The sequence below is a fragment of the Ascaphus truei genome, chromosome 4 (genome assembly GCF_040206685.1).
Source record: "Ascaphus truei isolate aAscTru1 chromosome 4, aAscTru1.hap1, whole genome shotgun sequence".
Classification (NCBI taxonomy): domain Eukaryota; kingdom Metazoa; phylum Chordata; class Amphibia; order Anura; family Ascaphidae; genus Ascaphus; species Ascaphus truei.
This window is the reverse complement of record NC_134486.1, coordinates 19,910,448-19,932,425: the sequence shown is the minus strand read 5'-3', so window position 1 is coordinate 19,932,425 and position 21,978 is coordinate 19,910,448. Positions and strand designations below refer to the sequence as shown.

General features: G+C 43.7%; 1 protein-coding gene across 5 annotated transcripts in view; it reads left to right on the top strand.

Annotated features, from left to right (window-relative positions):
- The window catches only part of LRFN2 (leucine rich repeat and fibronectin type III domain containing 2), a 584,899-nt gene that overhangs the window by 507,871 nt on the left and 55,050 nt on the right, over positions 1-21,978 (top strand). The gene's annotated exons all lie outside the window — the stretch shown is intronic.

Here is a 21,978-nt window from a genome sequence, read left to right as displayed (position 1 = left end):
TGTGATTTGTTAGGCCTACCAGGAAGGTTGTGGGAGGGGTTAACCCCTACCGCTACCCACCTGAGAGGACCAACCATCCACTCAAGTTTACCCCTTTTACCCACCTTCTCTACCCCCAATAAACATTAAAATACAATACAACAACCAATACAATCCAATACACCTATTAATTGCAAGTGTGGTTACCTATGCCCTCAATGGGAGCAAAGATAACCCCAATAGCAATGAATGGGCACCATACTATCCACCCCTTCTACCCCCAACAACAATCCCCTCAACACATACAGCGGTAGTAACCGCTAATGTAATGAAGGAGTTAACTCTACTGCAACACTCCCGGTAGGCCTAACTACCCTACCAGGACAACTCCAACCTTCACTCACCCCCTCCACCCCCAACAAACCGGGCACTGGTATTTAACCCCATCATAATTTTTATTACATATGATGGAAGCAGGGGGTCTAATATTAATGCGGGGCATCTCCGGAGACACCCGGAATCAATCCGATGTAGTAAGTATACATTTTTATAATCAGAGTTACATCGCGTACCCCATCTCACCGCCCTTCAAGTGGCGAGATCAGAACGTGCAAGTTGCAGCCGCGATGTGAAAATCGGAGCTACCTGAATAGCTCGATCTAGCAAAAAAATGCGAGTTTCTCGAAATCTCTGAGCAGGAGTGCTACCGATCGGGAAGAAGCCATTCTCAAGCGAGTTTTCCATGTTATCTGAGCTTTCTGAATAGCTCCACATGCAAACTCACTCGAAAAGTGCTTAAAACTGCAGACAAGTTACTTTTCGAAGATACCTGAATAGGCCACTATGTCTCTTGGGTCATGTCACGCTACCACGGAATCAGTACCGCAGGCGATAGTTTGGTCACAATCTCAGAAGACAGACAGCGAAAAGGATTAATAAGTGAAATGTTGAAGCAATAGGCAAAACAATGTGCTTTGTCATTTTTTATATGTAAATATCTAATGTAATGAAACGTGCTAATTTCTTGCAAACTTTCACCAAATTTTCCAAACATTTGTTTGAAAAGGGTGGGACCAGATATACTTTCTCAGGGGCAGATTCATCAAGCTCTAATGTGTGGTATTGCACTCGATTTATATTAATTGACATTCACGTAAATGATAGCTACGGCTAGTTCAGACGTGATATCCCGCTTCAGAGCTTTATTAATCACGGTATAAGTAAGGCTGCGTCCATAGGACTGCAGCCGTGCTGAGGCGCGCGGAGGGTGAGGGAAAGCGGGTGCTTTCCCTGGCCTTGGTCTGCGCGCCGTCCGGGGGCATGTCGGGGGGCGGGCCAGTGACGTCACGGAGCTGGTTCGCCCTAATTGGGTGAACCACTCACGTGACCGGCCCTGCGCTCCGGCGAGCGCTTGAATTTAAAATTTGGCTAAGACTTACGCTTCCGCACGCCTGCGGAAGTGTAAGCGAGCCCCTGCTAAAGCCGCTCTCATTGCGGCTGCAGGGGCTCAGTGCCGAGTGTGAGCGTGCCACAGCATGGGTCAGCGCATAAGTGCTGACCCTGGATGCAGCCTAAGATATCAATGCTTTCCGGGTTAGGCACAAATTGTCACTTTGTGCAAATGTTTTGTAGTGACTAATACTTGCGATGTTATAATAGGTGAGCCCTAAGTATCGAACATGTTTCCATACCTTGTACCCATACTACTAATAAACGTTCAAATAAAAAGAATATAAAAACCCATCCTTACATTTTAATTTTATGGCAAATAAGCACTGTGCAAGATCTTCATCATCATCATCATCATCATCATCATCATCATCATCATCATCATCATCATCATCATCATCATCATCATCATCATCATCATCATTATTATTATTATTATTATTATTATTATTATTATTATTATTATTATTATTATTATTATTATTATTATTCTACATGGTACAGTAGTTTATGTACTGTGCTATGTCACCAAAATTAAATTGCAACCTACTGTATGAGCTCTTGTGGTTGGAAATTTTTATGTAGAACATTGTCTATTTTGCCACTGTATTTAAATATATGTTATTGCATTAAAGATCATCTACATATCCTTTTCATCCATCTTGCTAGTTACTTGCTAGTTTAGCTGTAGCACATTAAAGATTTTCATAATATCATATTATATATTGTAATTGCAACCCGGGGGTTCTATGGAGTTGAACGGCCCCATTTGTATCTGCAGGAAACTGCTGGTTGTAGAGACTTTTGCAGTGGTTTCCCACCTATCTAAGTTCTTGTCTGCGGGACAGAATATAGCCACCAGGATTATCCTCTCCCTGGCAGCCAACAGAAAGTGGCTGAGTTATCAGGAGATGATGTTGTGACTTTCTTTTGTTAACCTTAGCTGCCGTATTGGTTTTTTTCGGTCATCAATTTAATTATCTCAGACACCCAATAATTCTGGGAGCTGAGGATAACGTAATTTAGCTCCGGATGACATCATGGTCCATTTAATTTCCTTTTTTTTTTTTTTAATGGGTCAGAGTGCAGTTTCAAGAGCAAAAGGTCTCTTCTTTAAAATATGAACGACACCTGATGGAGCATTTATTCATATATTTCACAGTAATCCTGAATATAACAGAATGTAAAATATGTTGCTACATACTGCAGATGCCATTTCTATTCTCTTTCACTTTCTTTAACATTCGTGAAGACAACAAAAGCTTTTTTATCAAAAGAGGCCAACATATACATTTGGAAAACCTTTAATTGTACCTTGTGTAAACCCAATTAACTCCTGCAGTGAAACGCAGACACAGAACAGATGTTATTGTCACAATCAAGCTTCATTGTGCTCCTGTTGCTATACAATTCAATTCTCCTGAGTTTCTAACACTGCATCGTATTTTTCCATGCCTCTCCTTACAGTTTTCTTATACAATAGGAAATCTTTTGGGTTTACTCATGTGTGTGTATTAAACAATATATTTGAATAAAGTTTACCTCCTACAAATACATTGTATACATATGTAGCCCAACAAATCTTACCTTGAGCCATAGCACACAATCCAATTTGCTATGGCTCAGTGAAGATACAGCTATAGTTTTCAAATTGCTGTCAATCATCGGAAGCCGGACTACAGCAAACCGTGGTCACACAGAAAATGAGATGGAGTACATTTGTACTTAAAGCTTCTAGAGCTATTTCATTGTGCAAAAGTATGTCTTGGGGGATTTTTCATTAAAATGAGATAGGGGCCCTATCACACTGACATTCCCATTAAAGTTAATGGGAGTTTTCATGCAAAAGTGCCTTGATCGGCACTATCTCAGTTTAATTAATCACCCTCTTAGGGCCTCATGCAGAGAGCAGCGTTATCGGGAAAAGCTCCATTTTTTGGCAAAATCTGCCTTTAGAAAAGCAGGTAATGGCGAGTTTTGAAACAAGCGCCATTTTTTTTTTTAATTTGAAAATCTCGCCGCGCGGCTGGCGAGAATCTAAATCTCTCCAGTGTTAAAAACGTCCGTATTCAGAAAGGCGCGATCGCCATCTAGCGGCTGTTCGAGCCAACAAAATGGCGCGATTTTCAACATTTAGCTCCGCCAACAAAAGTTGGCAAGGAGCTGGAGCTCGGCGGCCGGTGGGGAAAAAACAAAAAAAAACTCGATTTTTTTACAAGTTTCAACAGCGCTCATATCGCCGGTTGAAACTCTCCATATGCAGACATGATTTTAAATGCAGTTTTATGACCTTTCTGCATATGGAGATTAAATCACGCCAAAAAAGGTACTATTTATTACTATCTCCAATTAATTCCACCGCTGCTCTCTGCATAGGCCCCTTAGAGTTAGATTTCTACAGTACCATGGACAAGACTGCCAGAAATGTTTTAGTGGAGTTGCAATTGTCCAAAAAGATGTGAAACATTTTATTTGAATTTAGATTATTTAAATGAAATGTTTGGAAATCTATCCTTGTGTGAAGCTTGCAGTGGTTTAACTCTTTATTTATTCTCTATTTATTTGCTTTTATTATTTGTAGTGTATTCTGATCACATTAAAATTTTTGTTAGCCAATTTAGTCTTTCCTGATCCTCACTCACATTATAATCTTCCTCTTACATATTTTCTCAGTTTAAATCTTTCTGTTGATCTACAGATGTAGCCCAACATACTGTCTGCGGCCTTAAAGCCATGGATCCTCAGGTAATGCAGCCGCGGCTCCACAGAGAATGCTGCAGCCACGGCTCCACAGAGAAGGCAGCCGGGCACCACGGAGATTGCAGCCACGGTTCCACAGAGAATGCAGCCAGGCTCCACAGAGAATGCAGCCGCGGCTTCACAGAGAATGCAGCCGGGCACCACGGAGATTGCAGCCGCGGCTCCACAGAGAATGCAGCCGGGCACCACGGAGATTGCAGCCACGGCTCCACAGAGAATGTAGCCGCGGCTCCAAAGAGAATGCAGCCGCGGCTCCACAGAGAATGCAGCCGCGGCTCCACAGAGAATGCTGCCGCGGCTCCACAGAGAATGCAGCTGTGGTTCCACAGAGAATGCTGCCGCGGCTCCACAGAGAATGCTGCCGCGGCTCCACAGAGAATGCTGCCGCGGCTCCACAGAGAATGCAGCCGTGGTTCTACAGAGAATGCTGCCGCGGCACCACAGAGAATGCAGCCGTGGTTCTACAGAGAATGCAGAAGCGGCTCCACAGAGAATGCTGCAGCGGCGGCTCCACTGAGAATGCAGCCGTGGCTCCACAGAGAATGCTGCCGCGGCTCCACAGGGAATGCAGCCGTAGCTCCACAAAGAATGCTGCTGTGGATCCACAGAGAATGCTGCCGCGGATCCACAGAGAATGCAGCCACACCTCCACAGGGAATGCAGCCGTAGCTCCACAGAGAATGCAGCCGCCGCTGCACAGAGAATGCTGCCACGGCTCCACAGAGAATGCAGCCGCGGCTCCTCAAAGAATGCAGCCCCGGCTCCACAGAGAATGCAGCCGTGGCTGCACAGAGAATGCTGCTGTGGCTCCATAGAGAATGATGACACGGCTCCACAGAGAATGCTGCAGTGGTGGCTCCACAGAGAATGCTGCTGCGGCTCCACAGAGAATGCAGCCGTGGCTCCTCAGAGAATGTAGCCACGGCTCCTCAGAGAATGCAGCCTTAGCTCCACAGAGAATGCAGCCTTAGCTCCACAGAGAATGCTGCAGTGGTGGCTCCACAGAGAATGCTGCTGCGGCTCCACAGAGAATGCAGCCGTGGCTCCTCAGAGAATGTAGCCATGGCTCCTCAGAGAATGCTGCCATGGCTCCTCAGAGAATGCAGCCTTAGCTCCACAGAGAATGCAGCCGCAGCTCCACAGAGAATGCTGCTGCGGCTCCACAGAGAATGCAGCCGTAGCTCCTCAGAAAATGCAGCCGCAGCTCCACAGAGAATGCAGCCGCAGCTCCACAGAGAATGCAGCCGCAGCTCCACAGAGAATGCAGACCCAGCTCCACAGAGAATGCAGCCGCTGCTCCACAGATAATGCAGCCACAGCTCCACAGATAATGCAGCCGCAGCTCCACAGAGAATGCAGCCGCAGCTCCACAGAGAATGCAGCCGCAGCTCCACAGAGAATGCAGCCGCTGCTCCACAGAGAATGCAGCCGCAGCTCCACAGAGAATGCTGACCCAGCTCCACAGAGAATGCTGCCGCAGCTCCACAGAGAATGCAGCTGCAGCTCCACAGAGAATGCAGCCACAGCTCCACAGATAATGCAGCCGCAGCTCCACAGAGAATGCAGCCGCAGCTCCACAGAGAATGCAGCCGCAGCTCCACAGAGAATGCAGCCACAGCTCCACAGAGAATGCTGCCGCGACTCCACACAGAATGCTGACCCAGCTCCACAGGGAATGCAGCCGTAGCTCCTCAAAAAATGTAGCCGCGGCTCCACAGAGAATGCTGCCACGGCTCCACAGAGAATGAGCCACAGCTCAACAGAGAATGCAGCCACAGCTCCACAGAGAATGCAGCCATAGCTCCTCAGAAAATGCAGCCGCGGCTCTACAGAGAATGCTGCAGGCGCAGCTCCACAGAGAATGCTGCCGCGGATCCACAGAGAATGCAGCCGTAGCTCCACAGAGAATGCAGCCGTAGCTCCTCAGAAAATGCAGCCGCAGCTCCACAGAGAATGCAGCCGCAGCTCCACAGAGAATGCTGACCCAGCTCCACAGAGAATGCAGCCGCTGCTCCACAGAGAATGCTGACCCAGCTCCACAGAGAATGCAGCCGCAGCTCCACAGAGAATGCAGCCGCAGCTCCACAGAGAATGAAGCCACAGCTCCACAGAGAATGCAGCCGCAGCTCCACAGAGAATGCAGCTGCAGCTCCACAGAGAATGCAGCCGCAGCTCCACAGAGAATGCAGCCACAGCTCCACAGAGAATGCAGCCACAGCTCCACAGATAATGCAGCCACAACTCCACAGATAATGCAGCCGCAGCTCCACAGAGAATGCAGCTGCAGCTCCACAGAGAATGCAGCCGCAGCTTCACAGAGAATGCAGCCGCAGCTCCACACAGAATGCTGCCGCAGCTCCACAGAGTATGATGCCACAGCTCCACAGAGAAGGCTGCCGTGGCTCCACAGAGAATGCAGCCGTAGCTCCTCAGAAAATGCAGCCGCGGCTCCACAGAGAATGCTGCCACGGCTCCACAGAGAATGCAGCCACAGCTCAACAGAGAATGCAGCCGCAGCTCCACAGAGAATGCAGCCATAGCTCCTCAGAAAATGCAGCCACGGCTCCACAGAGAATGCTGCCGCGGCTCCACACAGAATGCAGCCGCTGATCCACAGAGAATGCAGCCGCGGATCCACAGAGAATGCTGCCGCGGCTCCACCGAGAATGCTGCCACACCTCCACAGAGAAGGCTGCTGTGGCTCCACAGAAAATGCAGCCTTAGCTCCACAGAGAATCCAGCCATAGCACCACAGAGAATGCAGCCACAGCTCCACAGAGAATGCAGCCACAGCTCCACAGAGAATGCAGCCGTGGCTCCACAGAGAATGCTCCACAGAGAATGCTGCCGCAGATCCACAGAGAAGGCTGCCATGGCTGCACAGAGGATACTGCCGTGGCTCCACAGAGAATGCTGCTGTGGTTCCACAGAGAATGCTGCCACGGCTGCACAGAGAATGCAGCCGTGGCTGCACAGAGAATGCAGCCGCGGCTGCACAGAGAATGCAGTCGTGGCTCCACAGAGAATGCAGCCGCGGCTCCACAGAGAATGCAGCCACGGCTCCACAGAGAATGCAGCCACGGCTCCACAGAGAATGCTGCCGTGGCTCCACAGAGAATGAAGCCATGGCTCCACAGAGAATGCAGCCACGGCTCCACAGAGAATGCAGCCATGGCTCCTCAGAGAATGCAGCCGTGGCTCCACAGAGAATGCTGCCGTGGCTCCACAGAGAATGCTGCCGTGGCTCCACAGAGAATGCTGTCTGTGGCTCCACAGAGAATGCAGCAGCGGCTCCACAGAGAATGCTACCGCGGCTCCACAGAGAATGCTGCTGCAGCTCCACAGAGAATGCTGCCACACCTCCTCAGAGAATGCAGCCTTAGCTCCACAGAGAATGCAGCCTTAGCTCCACAGAGATTGCTGCCGCAGCTCCACAGAGAATGCTGTCATGATCGCATTCCCTCAGCTAGCCCCAGTGAAGAAAACAATATGTTGTGCTACATCTGTGTTGTCCATATACAATTCTTCAAACCAATTATCTGGGATATATCCATAACAGTGTTTCTTCAACACCTATTTTTATTACAGTGTAAAATAGGCTTACAATGAAAGTACAGTAAGACTCTTTTTGACTGATTAGGTGATGTGAAGTAAATAACCTTTTTACATTTATCAGAAGCTTGGCTGAGAGATAGAAACGTGCTCTTCTTTCCCAGCATCCTACTGTAAATTGTTTATATAAAACGCCAACCACACCTTTACACAACATGTGGACAAAAAGGAGTCTCTCTCTCTCTCTCTCTCCCTCTCTCCCTCTATCTCTCTCTCCCTCTCTCCCTCTCTCCCTCTCTCCCTCTCTCCCTCTCTCCCTCTCTCCCTCTATCCCTCTCTCCCTCTCTCCCTCTCTCCCTCTCTCTCTCTCCCTCCCCTACTGCCCCCCCCCCCACATTTTTCAAGTTCTGGACAAACCTTATAAAGTATTGTTAGGCAGAGTTGCCTGCTCTCACGCAATTTATTTATTATAAAATGTTTGAACAAACTTTTTAGGATTTGTGTATAAATTAAAATGTTTGTGTGAAAAATTGCAGGCCAAAGTTTGCCACTTTTGCCACTTTCTAGAAGCGAATAGAAAACGGAGGTGGCGTCTGGCAGGCAAGCTGGATGAAGAACATTACTTATAACTAGAGATGCAAAAAATTTACATTTTCGAAGAGATGTCCAATTTTACTAGAGACCCAAGTTGAGATTGGCAAAATATTCACCAAAATCCAAATCCACTGCGGATTGGGCAATTCCATTCAGCTGCACAATTCCATGGATCAGTCTCAGAAAGGCAGATTCATTGTTTTTTTTAGTATCACTAAAAATCCTGAATCCGAAACTACGAGCAGAATCTGAATATTCAAAGAGAATCTGAATCCACAAATGGAATCCATAGATGTATTTATCATAGGAGGATTTTATAAATAGGGGTGCAACCTCAAGTTTAAACCATTGTGTTGTATGCAGGGTTTGGCTGTGTGTTGGTTAGGGATGCTGTTGCTGTAGTACTATACTTTAGGTCAAACATTTGTGCATTATTCTTGTACAATGTACTATAATAGTAAACAATGTACTATAGTCTTCAGACTGCCATGGAATAATGTATCACTGTTGTGGAAACGCCTGTTATTTTGGGGAAAGATGTGAGTAGGATTTATTACCCCCAACCACACATTCCTTTGTGCTGTAGACATACACTATTTTTGCCTTTCTTGCTTTCATTTTGGGTTATCGAGTTGCGCTTTCCTGATGTGGAGGAAAAACATCTGAAGATCTGCTGGAATATTTCCTGGGAGAGCTTGAGCAGCAACCTATGTTCACTTGAATTTGTTTCTTCTTTTTTACACAGTATCTCTGTTTTTTTACAGTGCTCTATTTAATTTTTTTCTTTTTGCACAAAAGCATCACACTTGAATTTGCACGGGATGTCACATTGTGATGTAGAGAAATTATAACACTTTTAGTTTGCACTGGTTTATGCACGAATTTTCAGTTCATTGTCACTCACTAATTTACTTAACCACTTAATTGTTTTATAAGATTTTGGAAGGAGTGCCATTTGTAACATTAGCTAGAGGGCTCAGATTCGGTCACCATGTAGTCCTAGTTGCGGCAGGATTGCATGGCAAATTGCGACCCTCTGGTGGCAACAGAACGGAGTCAGGGTAATGTTAAAGTTCAGGTTTCTGCCATTGACTTGCATGGCAGAAAAAAAGCCACTTTGGTAATGTGCTTTTAAACTGTCTTTTGGTATCTCCGGTTCCGGGGGTCGTGCAAGGCTGATATTTTGCCACTATGGCAAGGGTTCTTCCGCATGAGGACCAGGCGAATTTCAACTCGCTCAGACCCACAGAACGGGTTATTTTAAATTATATTTATATATTTATATATTTTTATTTCAAAGATATTATAGAATGTACTGTATTGTATTTAAAACATGTGACTGTAAACCATACTGACTGACAAATGTTTTCACACCCTGATGAAATCTCAGATCTTATTTCTCTAACAAGGTGCTTCCGGAACTGTATAGCATCATGATTATTGCAATGTACGTATTGATGGTCATAATTGTTAAATAGGTCTAAGACTGATGAATGAAATTAAATAAAATTTCACATACTGCATATCAATTTTAACGTAAAAAGCCAATGACATATACAGCACTGTAAATAAAAAAAACATAAAATAAGTATCAGGCCTCCACATTTGACATACTGTACAGGTATGTTACACTTGATCGAAATACAGTATGTATTTTTTCAACCTCATCTACTATGTAACTACGTAATATTTTTGAACTATAAAAACATGATCTACATAAAAATACAACCGACTTTTATAATCATGATAATCATATTTTTTTCAACTTTGTTTAACTTTTCAACAAACTTTGTTTTGTCTTTATTTTTACATTTTTTTAATTTTATTTCTAGAACCCCTCATTTATTAAACCAATTAAAAAAAGAGAGAACTTGGGAGGGGGAGGCTCAGTATCAGAAACACAACAGAACAGCAAAAACAGCAGTGTTCAAACCATGTTAGAGGAAGAGGCCATATAGGAAGCTGCAGAAACCCATAGACTTGGATTTGTTTTTTGAAATAAGAATAGGAATATGGGATTGTGTAATATCCAATACCATCATGGAAAATCAATGATGGTGCATCACAACACAAGCCCACACTTTAAAAATGATCAAGATGCAACCAGTGGGTAGTATGCATCTGTGTCATGATGACTACCACATGATTTTGGGTTCTATATAGTGACAAACCTCGAAAATAAACAACAAGGTTAAAGAGTGAGATTAAGAAAAAGTAGGACAAAGGAATTGAATTGGGACTGATCCAATTGCTTTCAATTTGAGGATGGAGAGGATGAAGGATCTCCATTGCTAATTTCTTGAGGAGGCACATCTACAGTTGTAGGATCATTGGCATGCATTGAGGCTGACCACCACCGATCTAAATTGTGGCATAGCGGAGAGAGGTGCAGCCTCACAGGCTTGCCGATGGCCTGTTTCTGTATCTCATCAAGTACTTTACCCCTACTAACAAAGTACACACATTGCACCCTCGCACTATGCAATGCAAAGGGATACAATGCTTGCTCATTGGCATGGACCATGTTCCACTCTGATGCCTACTTCATCTCTCTTTCACTCTCTGGCTCCTTTGTCTCTAGGGTTGTGGTAATAAATGTCAGAGAGAAGAAAGAGGTTCCACCAGCAGGGAGATGGGTTGAGAAGCAACAGAAAATTCTCACAGCAGGGGAGGACCATGTAGCCCACCCGGCATGGTTATTATCGAGGAGAGGGAGTGGGTGATTGATGCCTCCTTTAGTGGGTGGTGGTTGCTCTTCCACAATGACCCTGAGCAGCATCATCACACCTGGATACATGTGAGAACACATAGGTTCACTGATGCTGCCTCTCCAAGAGGTCATAGTGGTTGTTCCACATACAGTATGTTGCTCCAGACAACTCTGTAAGGGTTCCAGTCCTGGGTTTGGCTGGAACTCGCCCTTACATGACTGTGAAGTTTCTGGAAAATCTCTCCCTGGACTAAGTGATTGGCAACAGCTGTTTGAGGTCTTAAAGTGCAGTCTGCCTTGTTGATGTCAGCTCTGAACCTATTGGCTGTCCTTGGTATTTAGGGTCAGCCTCTTCTACCAGGAAGGGCCTGAGCATAATCCTGATGTAACCTTTGCTAGTCACAAGCACTTGGCTTTGTCAAGCCTTTCCTGCACTGAAGCCCCGGCACTGAAACTTTCTCCGTTCCTCAGGCCTTCCCTGTGCTGAAGCCCATGTGCTGAAGTCTATCCTGCTTCCAGAGGTCTATCCTGTTTCCCTACCTAAACAGTGGCTGAAGCCTTCCTTGGTACCGACCCCAGCCTGTGATCCTGACCATCGCCCTGTGCTGCCTGCCTTGACCTCTGCCGGGATATCGACTACGCTGCTCTCTCCTACTCTTACCTGGCTACCCATGACAATCCAATATGCAATCCAGACTCGGCCTTGCAGCTCCAGGTCAGTGTTTCAGTATCCCACAGAAACAGGAACCAAAAAAGACAAATCACTACTTTCCAGCAGGTAGAGATTATCATAAAAGCAGGGAGAGCATTCCGGTCCTGGTTTGTGTCGAGCACATCCATTACATTGTCATCCCCATGCCTCCTCCACTCCTGGTGCTATACACCGTTGCACCACAAAGGATGCAGTGTACCACTGCAGAGTCACTCACCGAGCCATGGTGTGGCAATTGAAAGTATTCCCACACGATGAAGGTGGCTTCTCTGGGCAGATCACTGCACCTATGTGATGCCTGAGAGGAAAGGGAGGAGGCTGGAGTAGCATGAACGTGAACCTGGGGACAACCACCATGATCTCTTCCAGGGCACATCCATTTTCGTCTGCCTCACCTTCTCCAAGATGCTCCTGGCTAAGCTCATTGGAAGCACGACCATCACCACCACCACCAATGTCACCTTCACCCTTTCCAACTTTGACTGAAATATTCCCTTGCCCAGGTGGGCTTACAGCAATTGCGAACTGCTCACTGCTTGAGGCACTCCCTGCTATGCTACTCATTCCTCCTACCTCCAGTTTCACCCCCTGAACCTCCATATTCCAACCTGATGATGCTTCCTGTGCCAAGCTACAGCTGCAAGAGAAGTAGTAGAGTTGTTGGTTGTAGCAAACTTGAATGCTGCAGCTGAAACAAGATCCAGGGACAGATTAAAAACCCATGATGGTGGACTATGACAGGCTAGAGCTGGGTCCTGTTGCCGTAACACTAACACCAGCGTGACCTGGTTGCTCACACATGCTGCTACATCTCCTGCTCATACACCTGTTCAAACAACAGCTGGCTGGGTACAGAAAGCATCATCAGTCTCTGTCAGCAACCAGACAAAATCAACGGAGGTCAATGACACAGAAGAAATACCTGCTGACAAAGATGGGCCTGACAATAAATCACTCTCCAAAAAATACTGTAGACAATAACCTGAAAATCCTCAGTCCTACATGCTTCTTCTAAGATAGAGCTACTTTTCAATACAATCTTTTCTTCTTTCAAAAGCTAAGCAGCAGGTTTCTGAGGCATGCACACAACCAGGTCTGCAGCAGCCACAGTACTGCAATTACTCCTATGACTGGTAACAGAAAAATCCACTGGTACACCGACTGCCCTCGTTGTTCCACCCTCAATACCATCTGAACCTGAGAAACAGTTTCTCCTCAGTGCCAGAGGAGCAGCACAAGCAGAGCCCCTCCTGCCCTGGCTGCCCCCACTCATTAAAAAAATGGAAAAATAACTCACTCATTTATTTTTATCTTTCTCTCTAACTCAACAATCTTTTTCTGTCTCTTTCTATACTCTAGCTATCTCTCTCTCCCTTCACTCACAATCCAGTATCAAATACAATGTCCCTTCCTTCATAAGAAAGTGTGTGACTGGCAGGAAGTTGGAATGGCAAAAGAAATGCTTTGTGGATTCTGGCCCGGATTCAGCATGGCCAGAAACCACTGATTGGTACAATGGATTCTACACAAATTTAAGAGGGTGCAATTAACCTCTGGGTTTTAATTAAGTGGATCTAATTGGACCCCTAAAGTCGGAAACCATCAGCATCCATCAAAATGTGTTTCTCACAGCAGTGGTGCAACCGCAGCAAAGCAGTAAGAATGAGACAGCACTTGGAGGTAATTTTCAAAATACAGTTCAACCCTGTTGTAGCACGATCCGCTATAACGAGGATCCGCTTATAACGCGGTTTGAGTGTGGACCCCAAATTTAAAAAAAAATAAAATGAAAAAATTATTTTTAAAGTTCTTTTTTATTTTTGCATACACACTGCACACACTCACTGCACACTGCATAAATTCACAGCACACTGCATACACTCACAGCACACTGAATACATTCACAGCACACTGCACACACTCACAGCACACTGCACACACTCACAGCACACTGCACATACTCACAGAGCACTGCACATTCACAGCACACTGCATACATTCACAGCACACTGCACACACACTCACAGCACACTGCACACACTCACAGCAAACTGCATACACTCACAGAACACTGCACACACTCACAGAACACTGCACACACTCACAGCACACTGCACACACTCAGTGCACACACTCACAGCACACTGAACACTCACAGCACACTGCATACACTCACAGCACACTGCATACACATCAAGCACACTGCACACACACACTCACAGCACACTGCACACACACACACTGACTCACAAAGCACACTGCACAGCACACTGCATACATTCACAGCACACTGCATACATTCACAGCACACTGCATACACTCACAGCACACTGCACACACTCACTGCACACTGCACACCCACAGCACACTGCACACACACACACTGACACACTGACACATAAACACGCACACAGTCTCACACAGTCAAATACACACACACACACACACACACACACACACACACACACACACACACACACACACACACACACACACACACACACACACACACACAGACACACTGTCTCTTTAAGGGAGCTTGCTCTCGCAAGACGGAAGCAGAAGCAGGAAGCAAAGAGAGAGAGAGAAGAGCTGCCAGATGCCGGGTAAGTGCTGTGTGCTGTTGCCGCTGCCCCACCGGGTCTGGGAACGCTGGGAGAGTTCTCAGCTTTCCCCCTCCAGTGGGCACGGTACCACCACAAAAAAAAACTCGGGAAAAAGTATTTATTTTTTTTTTTTTATTTTTTTTAGGCGGCCATTTTTTTTCCGCGACCCCGTTTATAACGCGGTGGTCGCTGGTGGCCCCCGAGTACCGCGCTATAATGGGGTTAAGCTGTAGTTGTATTGGAGTATGTGGCACAAATACCAACGTTTCGGTCCTCACAGGGGGACCTTTCTAAAGGCAGTGCCCCCCTGGGAGGACCAAAACGTTGGTATTTGTGCCACCTACTCCAATACAACTCTTTTGAAATGCACCACTACTCTGAGAAACACCTCTGCATATTAACTAGTGCTATGGGACATGCACCTACCGTTTACTGCTTACACGTGAGTGCCAACTGCCCTCCATTGACTATATATATATATATATATATATATATATATATATATATATATATATATATATATATATATATATATATATATATCCTCAAACACACCTTCAAACAACACTTGAAGATATACCTGTGCACAAAAAAACCCTGGGAAATATGCTAATTGTATATTCTAATGACTGCTATTAGCATATTTCCCAGGTCTTTCAGAGCCGCCCGGGTTTGTGCACAGGTGTATCTCCATTTGTGGTTTGAAGCTGTATAGTACTTCCCTTCCCCCCCTCCCCCTTTCCCCTATAAAAACTACCCCCCACCACCCCACAGCTAAGGATGAAACCTTTTGTAAATATTATAAAAACTCGAGCATATGTATGTATTTTCCATGGTAAAGACCTGCAGTGCTTCTTTAAAACAAATCTTTTTCTCGTTCTTAACTAATCCATAATATACTGTTACTATTGCTTTTTCATTCTATTCCCTCTGATAAAGGTACTGTATGTTTACAAAGTTTATTATATATGTTACTAGTAAAATAAATAATAACACAAATGAATGTGTCCTCGATTCTGGTTGTTCCTTGTCCACAGATGGCTTGTGGAAGAAGTCCGTTTTCATTAACATCAATAGGGAGGCATGCCAGGGGAAATATAGATTTGCCTTCAAAATCTTACAGAAAATGACCATGCTTTTTTTCTGAAGATATTTTTCCAGGAGAGATGTGTTTAGCACAATGGGCCTAGATTATAATGTCAATACTGAAGTGTAGAAATTTAAGCTGGGTACAGTGCCAATATTAATACATTTATCACTGACAAGCCAATTTCAACCTGGTTATGTGTGGTTATCATATGCAAGACGTGACACGACAAATGTATTAAAAATGAAGGTCACTGGAGACTGTTGAGCTACTTACAGAAACATGGACAGAAATAGACATACAATTTAGACAAACATTTAGACAAGCATATCAATTATATTCTGTTATTAGAAATACTATGCATAAATATGAGTTATATACCTTATATGCAGTCTATTTATCTATGTATATTACAAAGTGTCCCCTTCTTTTTGTTCAAAATTGGACTCTTTTTTTTTTTTTCAAGCTGAAAAATTACTTGGTATAATTTTTGAAAGTCTTCTATTCAATATAATTTTCAGTTATTAAATTAATGTTAAATCTTTGTTCTTACTGTAGTTTGTAATTTGGTGGATTGTTTACAATGTATATATATATATATATATATAGCATACGAACCAATCCAAGGATCAGAAAAGAGACAGCAAACTTCATGGGGTTAATACAAAAGATCTGTATTCAAAATATAGACACACGTAAGGGCAAACCCGTGCAGTTTGCTGTCTCTTTTCTGATCCTTGGATTGGTTCGTATGCTGTGTGTTTCTCTATGGGACTAGCATCTGCTTATTTGTTTCATTACAGTGTGCTGACTGGCCTCTTGTGAATATATATATATATATATATATATATACAGTGTTCGACAAACCTATACATTTGCTCGCCCCGGGCGAGTGGATTTAACCCCCGGGCGAGTAAATATTGGCCCAAGCAGCACACGTTTGGTACTAAATGGCGAGTAGATTTTTTTGTGTGGCGAGTAGATTTTTTGGTGATTTGTCAACCACTGTATATATATATATATATATATATATATATATATATATATATATAGTAGCGCTTTTCCCCCCACCCTATGGGAGTGTGTTGCTATACCTGTAGCTCAAAGGAGGCCCGGGGTGTACCTGATCTGTCTGGTGACAGCGCCTCCACCTGTGAGGGATCCTGACAGCGCCGGATAACCCCTTTACAGGACCCAATGCAATAAGATCACACACTTGTATTTAATAACACAGGTACAACTAGATATACTGTATAATTAACTCACATACAATATAGGCCTCGCACAGCCATAGCCCCAACATGCCCTCCAACCGTAGTGTCCTCCCCTGATGGGATTTACCCAAAGTACTGAGGGGCCCCTGGGCACCCAACCTCCCTGGTGTCCACAAGAGCCAACCCACCCAATTTGCGAGACAGAGCTGCCCACAGAAACTGAAGGTGTTATTGTTGGTGCACGTTGTGAGGTACCTGCCCAGCTGCTCCAGCACCCGGGTATGGTCAAAAAGCAAAAGGGATCCACTAATCCAGAGACGTTGATTTCAGCAAAGCCTCGGCCTCTGCGTGGGGTGAACTTCGGTAGGAGGGTCTCACCTTTGATAGTCGATGATAGTATGGTGGTGGTCCTGCCCCAGACCACAGTCCGCAAATCACTGTGCGACATCTTCAAATGGCACTTTACACTAACTGTATACAGCTACAAGGGAAATGTCCCTAGCTAGGGGATTCCCTGTAGCAGCCACAATCTGATTAGGTGAGTGGGGCATATCTTGGACCTAAAGGGTTAATTTGGCCTAGTCTGGACACTGACACCCAGACCCTACAGATGCAGCCACCAGTATTAGATCACTTGCCTTGGAAAATCTGGGGCAATCTCAGTAAATGCCTCAACATGCCTCAACATTTCTGTGATATTTCTAATGGCCCATCGGATTAACATAGCAGCGGGGTCCCTGCCGTCCCATTCAAACCCCTGCTGTGTTAATTTTATGATATCTCATAAGGGGAAAAATATTGGCAATCGGATTACTCCCTGGATCATTATCCTTCCCATGTTTATTTATTTGGTATATCCCTGTATACTTTTCCTATCTAGAAAGATGTCCATCCTTTTTTTTGAAGATATTTATTGTATCTGCCATTACAGTCTCCATGGGTAATGAATTCCACATTTTAATTACCCTTACTGAAAATAACCCTTTCCTTTGAAAGAAGTTACATGATATATTGTGATTTGATTCCATTGTTCATAATGTCAAATATTGTATGAAATTTGAAGTAATGTAGTTTAAATATCTGTGGCTAAAAAAAGAACTGCGTTAAATGTTCTTGATCAAGAGCTACGGCTCGAAACGCGTAGGTACATTTTTTTACCTGTGAGCTGCCTATGTGATCTACTAATACAATAACCCCCTTACCCTGCTTTTTTAAATAACTGGTTGATTACGCAATTTATTTTTATTTTTTGTAATTGTCGGGCTGAAATTGGGTCTATTGGCTTGGGGCAAAAAATAAACCCAACATAAGTGTTTGTATCTATTGATGTCATAAAAATGCCACCCCCCCACCCCCCCAAAGTTGTAGATGAGATACAGTATGAACAAACTTGCACAGTGTTTGGCTTTGTATTACTTTACATCTTTTTATTAAAGAGTTTCTTAGGACACTAGTGTCTGAAATCAAAAAGTTTGCAAGACAGGTTGTAATTTACCTATCCCTGCTATGTCAACAACATGTGGATATCTAAGTTTATATGTATTCCTGAATGCATATGCTTGAAAATTCAATGAAATAATCAGTATGGGATCTCTATTGCCTTAGAAGTTTTAATGAAAAAAAAAAGTTTGGCTGAGCTTATTGTTAATATGATTGGTCACTGTACGTGTACTATACATGCTGGGCATGTAGCTAGTATGGCTTTGTCAATTTATTTGTTTGCATAGGACAATGAAGCACTATTACTCTTGGATACTGAAGCATGGAGTAAGTTATGGCGATAAAGCTTGTAATACAAAGTCATTAATCACTGGAAGCTGAGGCATATCCCTTGTGTGCTAGTTGGCATATGCCTCTGTCAATATGTGACAGTTCCGCCTCTACCCTTAAATCTCAAGGAGCAATGAACAAAGGTCAGATTTCTTCCTCATCACAAAAGCTCAGAAATAGCCTTGTTGGAGACAGTGAAGCATTCACTACACAAGGACACCACTAAGAAGTGTGTGCATCACTCAAATAAAATAAAAATGGATAGTCACAATTTACAGAACAGCAGTAGCAGCAGCTCAATAGAAGCTTTAAGTCAAAATCATCTATGGAAAATATTTGTGAGAGATTATTTGCTACAGTACATGTAACATCATTCTAGAATTCCGATGAGCATAAAATGCCACAGAACAGGCTAGTAAAACTTTGTGGGGAAACTTTGGTCCAGTAAAACTGTAACTTTTAAATGTTATAGTTGTTATATTGATTAACGGTTCGAACACTATGATGTCCTGGCCCATGGTCTTCAGGAATATATAGAAGCACATTTCATTATACAAATTTATGCTGATGTTTTGATATATTTGTGGCCTGTTTGTTTCCATTTATTAGCTTAAATTTTATTGCTAAATTCTGAAACAAATAAAAGGTAACACATTCAAGCCAGTCAGTGACAAAAACACGTTTTTAAATGCCATACAATTTAGTTACAATCTGATCTCAGTAGTATTTGGTTATTCTGAAACCATTCTTTAGATGCCAAACTAGGCATAAATATTACATCTGTGTCACCAAATAGGCCAGAAAAAGACAGAAAGAGAGAGAAAAACAACATATATATTATTTATTTATTTATAAAATGTTTTACCAGGAGGTAATACATTGAGAGTTATCTCTCGTTTTCACGTATGTCCTGGGCATAGAATGATGATGAGAAATAATACATGGTTACAAATACATAGTTACATAAGTGAACAGGGTATACATTATATACAAGACATAGCATGCACAGTTAGAGAATATATACTGTATTATAAGCATATGTAACTTTTACAGACCAGATTAAAATGTGAGACAGCTTTAGTTTTGAAAGAACTTAGACTGGTGGTGGCTGTGAGAGTCTCCAGTAGATTGTTCCAGTTATGGGGTGCACAGTAAGAGAAGGAGGAGCAACCTGATACTTTGTTGAGCCTTGGGACCATACAGTATACAGGGCCTCATGCAGAGAGCATCGTTATTTCAAAACTCGCCATTTTTTGTTCAATTTCCCTCAGAAAACGGCATAAAATGGCGAGTTGCGAAAAACGCGCCATTTTTTTATTTCTATGTTTAAAACTCGCCTCGCGGCTGGCGAGAACCTCCATCGCGCCATTTTTAAAACTCTCCGAATGCAGAGAGGTGCGAACGGCAAGTAGCGGCTGTTCGCGCCAAAAAAAGGCGCGATTCTCGCATTTTTGCCGCGCCACGAAAATATGGCAAGATGGCGCTCGCCGCCTATAGTAAAGGGGAAAAAAAGGCGCGAATTTGTTTTTACACGTTTCTGAAGCGCGCATCTCGCCAATTTAAACTCGCCACACGCATCCATGTTAAACATAGCAGAATTCGCACTTTTCTGCATATGGAGAATAAAACTCTCCAAAAAAGCTACTTTTTATGAAATTCGCCATTTTTAAAATTCTATGCTCTCTGCATGAGGCCCACAGTCTTTTGGAGTCAGATCTCAGATGATAGGTGCTGCATGTGGTAGGGGTGAAGAGCTTGTTCAGATTGATGGGTAGCTTGCCCAGAAAGTATTTGAAGGCAAGACAGGAAAGATGAACTTGCGCCTAGACTCAAGTGATGACCAATCTAGTTCTTTGAGCATTTCGCAGTGATGTGTGTTGTAGTTGCATTGGAGAACAAAATGGCATATCGAATTTTAGAGGGTATCAAGTTTGCTAAGGTGGGTTTGGGGTGCCAAGTGGTAAACTATGTCCCCATAGTCGATAATTGGCATGAGCATCTGCTGTGTGATACGCTTTCTGACCAGCAGACTTAGGAAGGATTTGTTCCTATAAAGTAAATATAACATAACATGGCCAGGTTCATTAAACAAATCCTTCATATAACAGATTTAGGATGTCTTATAAGAAGACACAGAGAGGATTACTGAAAAATTGATATATATTATCTAGGCCATTCTCTTATACTTGGAAACAGAAAAAATAGGGGAGCAAGGGGTTAACACTTTCCAGCTAAAAATATACAGTTGATGAAAGAAATACAGCAGGGCTGGTCACCCCTGTTAAGGGACAAATGGAACTGATGTATTAATGATATCAATAATAAACTTACACGGCCTTGTGTAAGTATGAATTCGTATTGGTATCTGTGATGTACCCCTTGCTCCCTTATTTTTTTCTGTTAACCCCTTTCTCCCCTATTTTTTTCTGTTTCCATGTTTCAATAAGGGATTTGGATGATCCCTCCATTGGGTTGAAGCATAGGGGATTGAAGGCCACCTCTTGGTATTTTGGAGATCACATTTGCTGGCTTTGTTATTTATTTTATTTTAAGTTTGTTTTTCACCTCTGAATCGTGACTTGGGGTAAGCGCCTGTTTTTTTGTTTTTTACATTCTCTTATACTGTTTTAAAAAATCTTTTAATATAATCGGAGATCTAACTGTAAACATTGCAGGAACGTCTACCAAAAATATGTTTTCTAATTTGTGACGGAAGTTATATTTTTGCTTTTCCTCGTTACTTAGTTACCAGCGGTAAACTAATTATTTTGTCAGACAAACTATTCCTACTGAAGATATTAGAAGACGGTTAGAAACTATTTTTACAGATTGTAGCTTCTTATAGACCCCATTAAAAAAGGCATACACATACAGAGGGCAAAAAAAGTTATCTAAGTGTAGCACCCTTCCCCTTGCCCTGCATGTCAGCCCTGGTAAGCTGCAGGCAGTGCCAGGGTTAGTCAGTCACCAGCCTAGGCAGGTGAGATCACATCCGTAGTTATGTTATATTGTTACAGTTTCAGGCACATCCTGTCTGTAAGATGCTGGAGTCATGTGCAGGATGAGTGGCCTTTGCTACAGGCAGATGTGCCCAGTTACTGGGGCAAAGGGGGTTGGCCTCTCCCCTGGAATAAATATGTGACTCCGTCAGCTTACAGGGAGTTCCTAGTTCTACACAGGGGTTTGGTGAACAGACCGCTGGAGGAATCACTGACTGCAGGGATTCACTAAGTGCAGCAAGCCTAAAGGGTAAAAGAAGCTTCCCCTTTGTGAAGTTCCCAGAAAGGGATGAGTTCCTGAGTGTAGGGTTTGCCTACATGGAACTCCTGTCTGGAGGAGGATGGAAAGTATGTGTTGATACACTGAGAACCTGTCCTGCTGGACCTATAGAAACGCTGTATGTGTGATGCACTGAAAACCTTTCCGGATGGATCTATTGAAATACTGTTGCACCCAATAAAGAAGTGTGTGCTTGAAAAGTTCCTGCCGGCCTGTTCACTTATTCACTCTACTACAGCCTTGGCCTGAACCACGAAGAGAGAAGA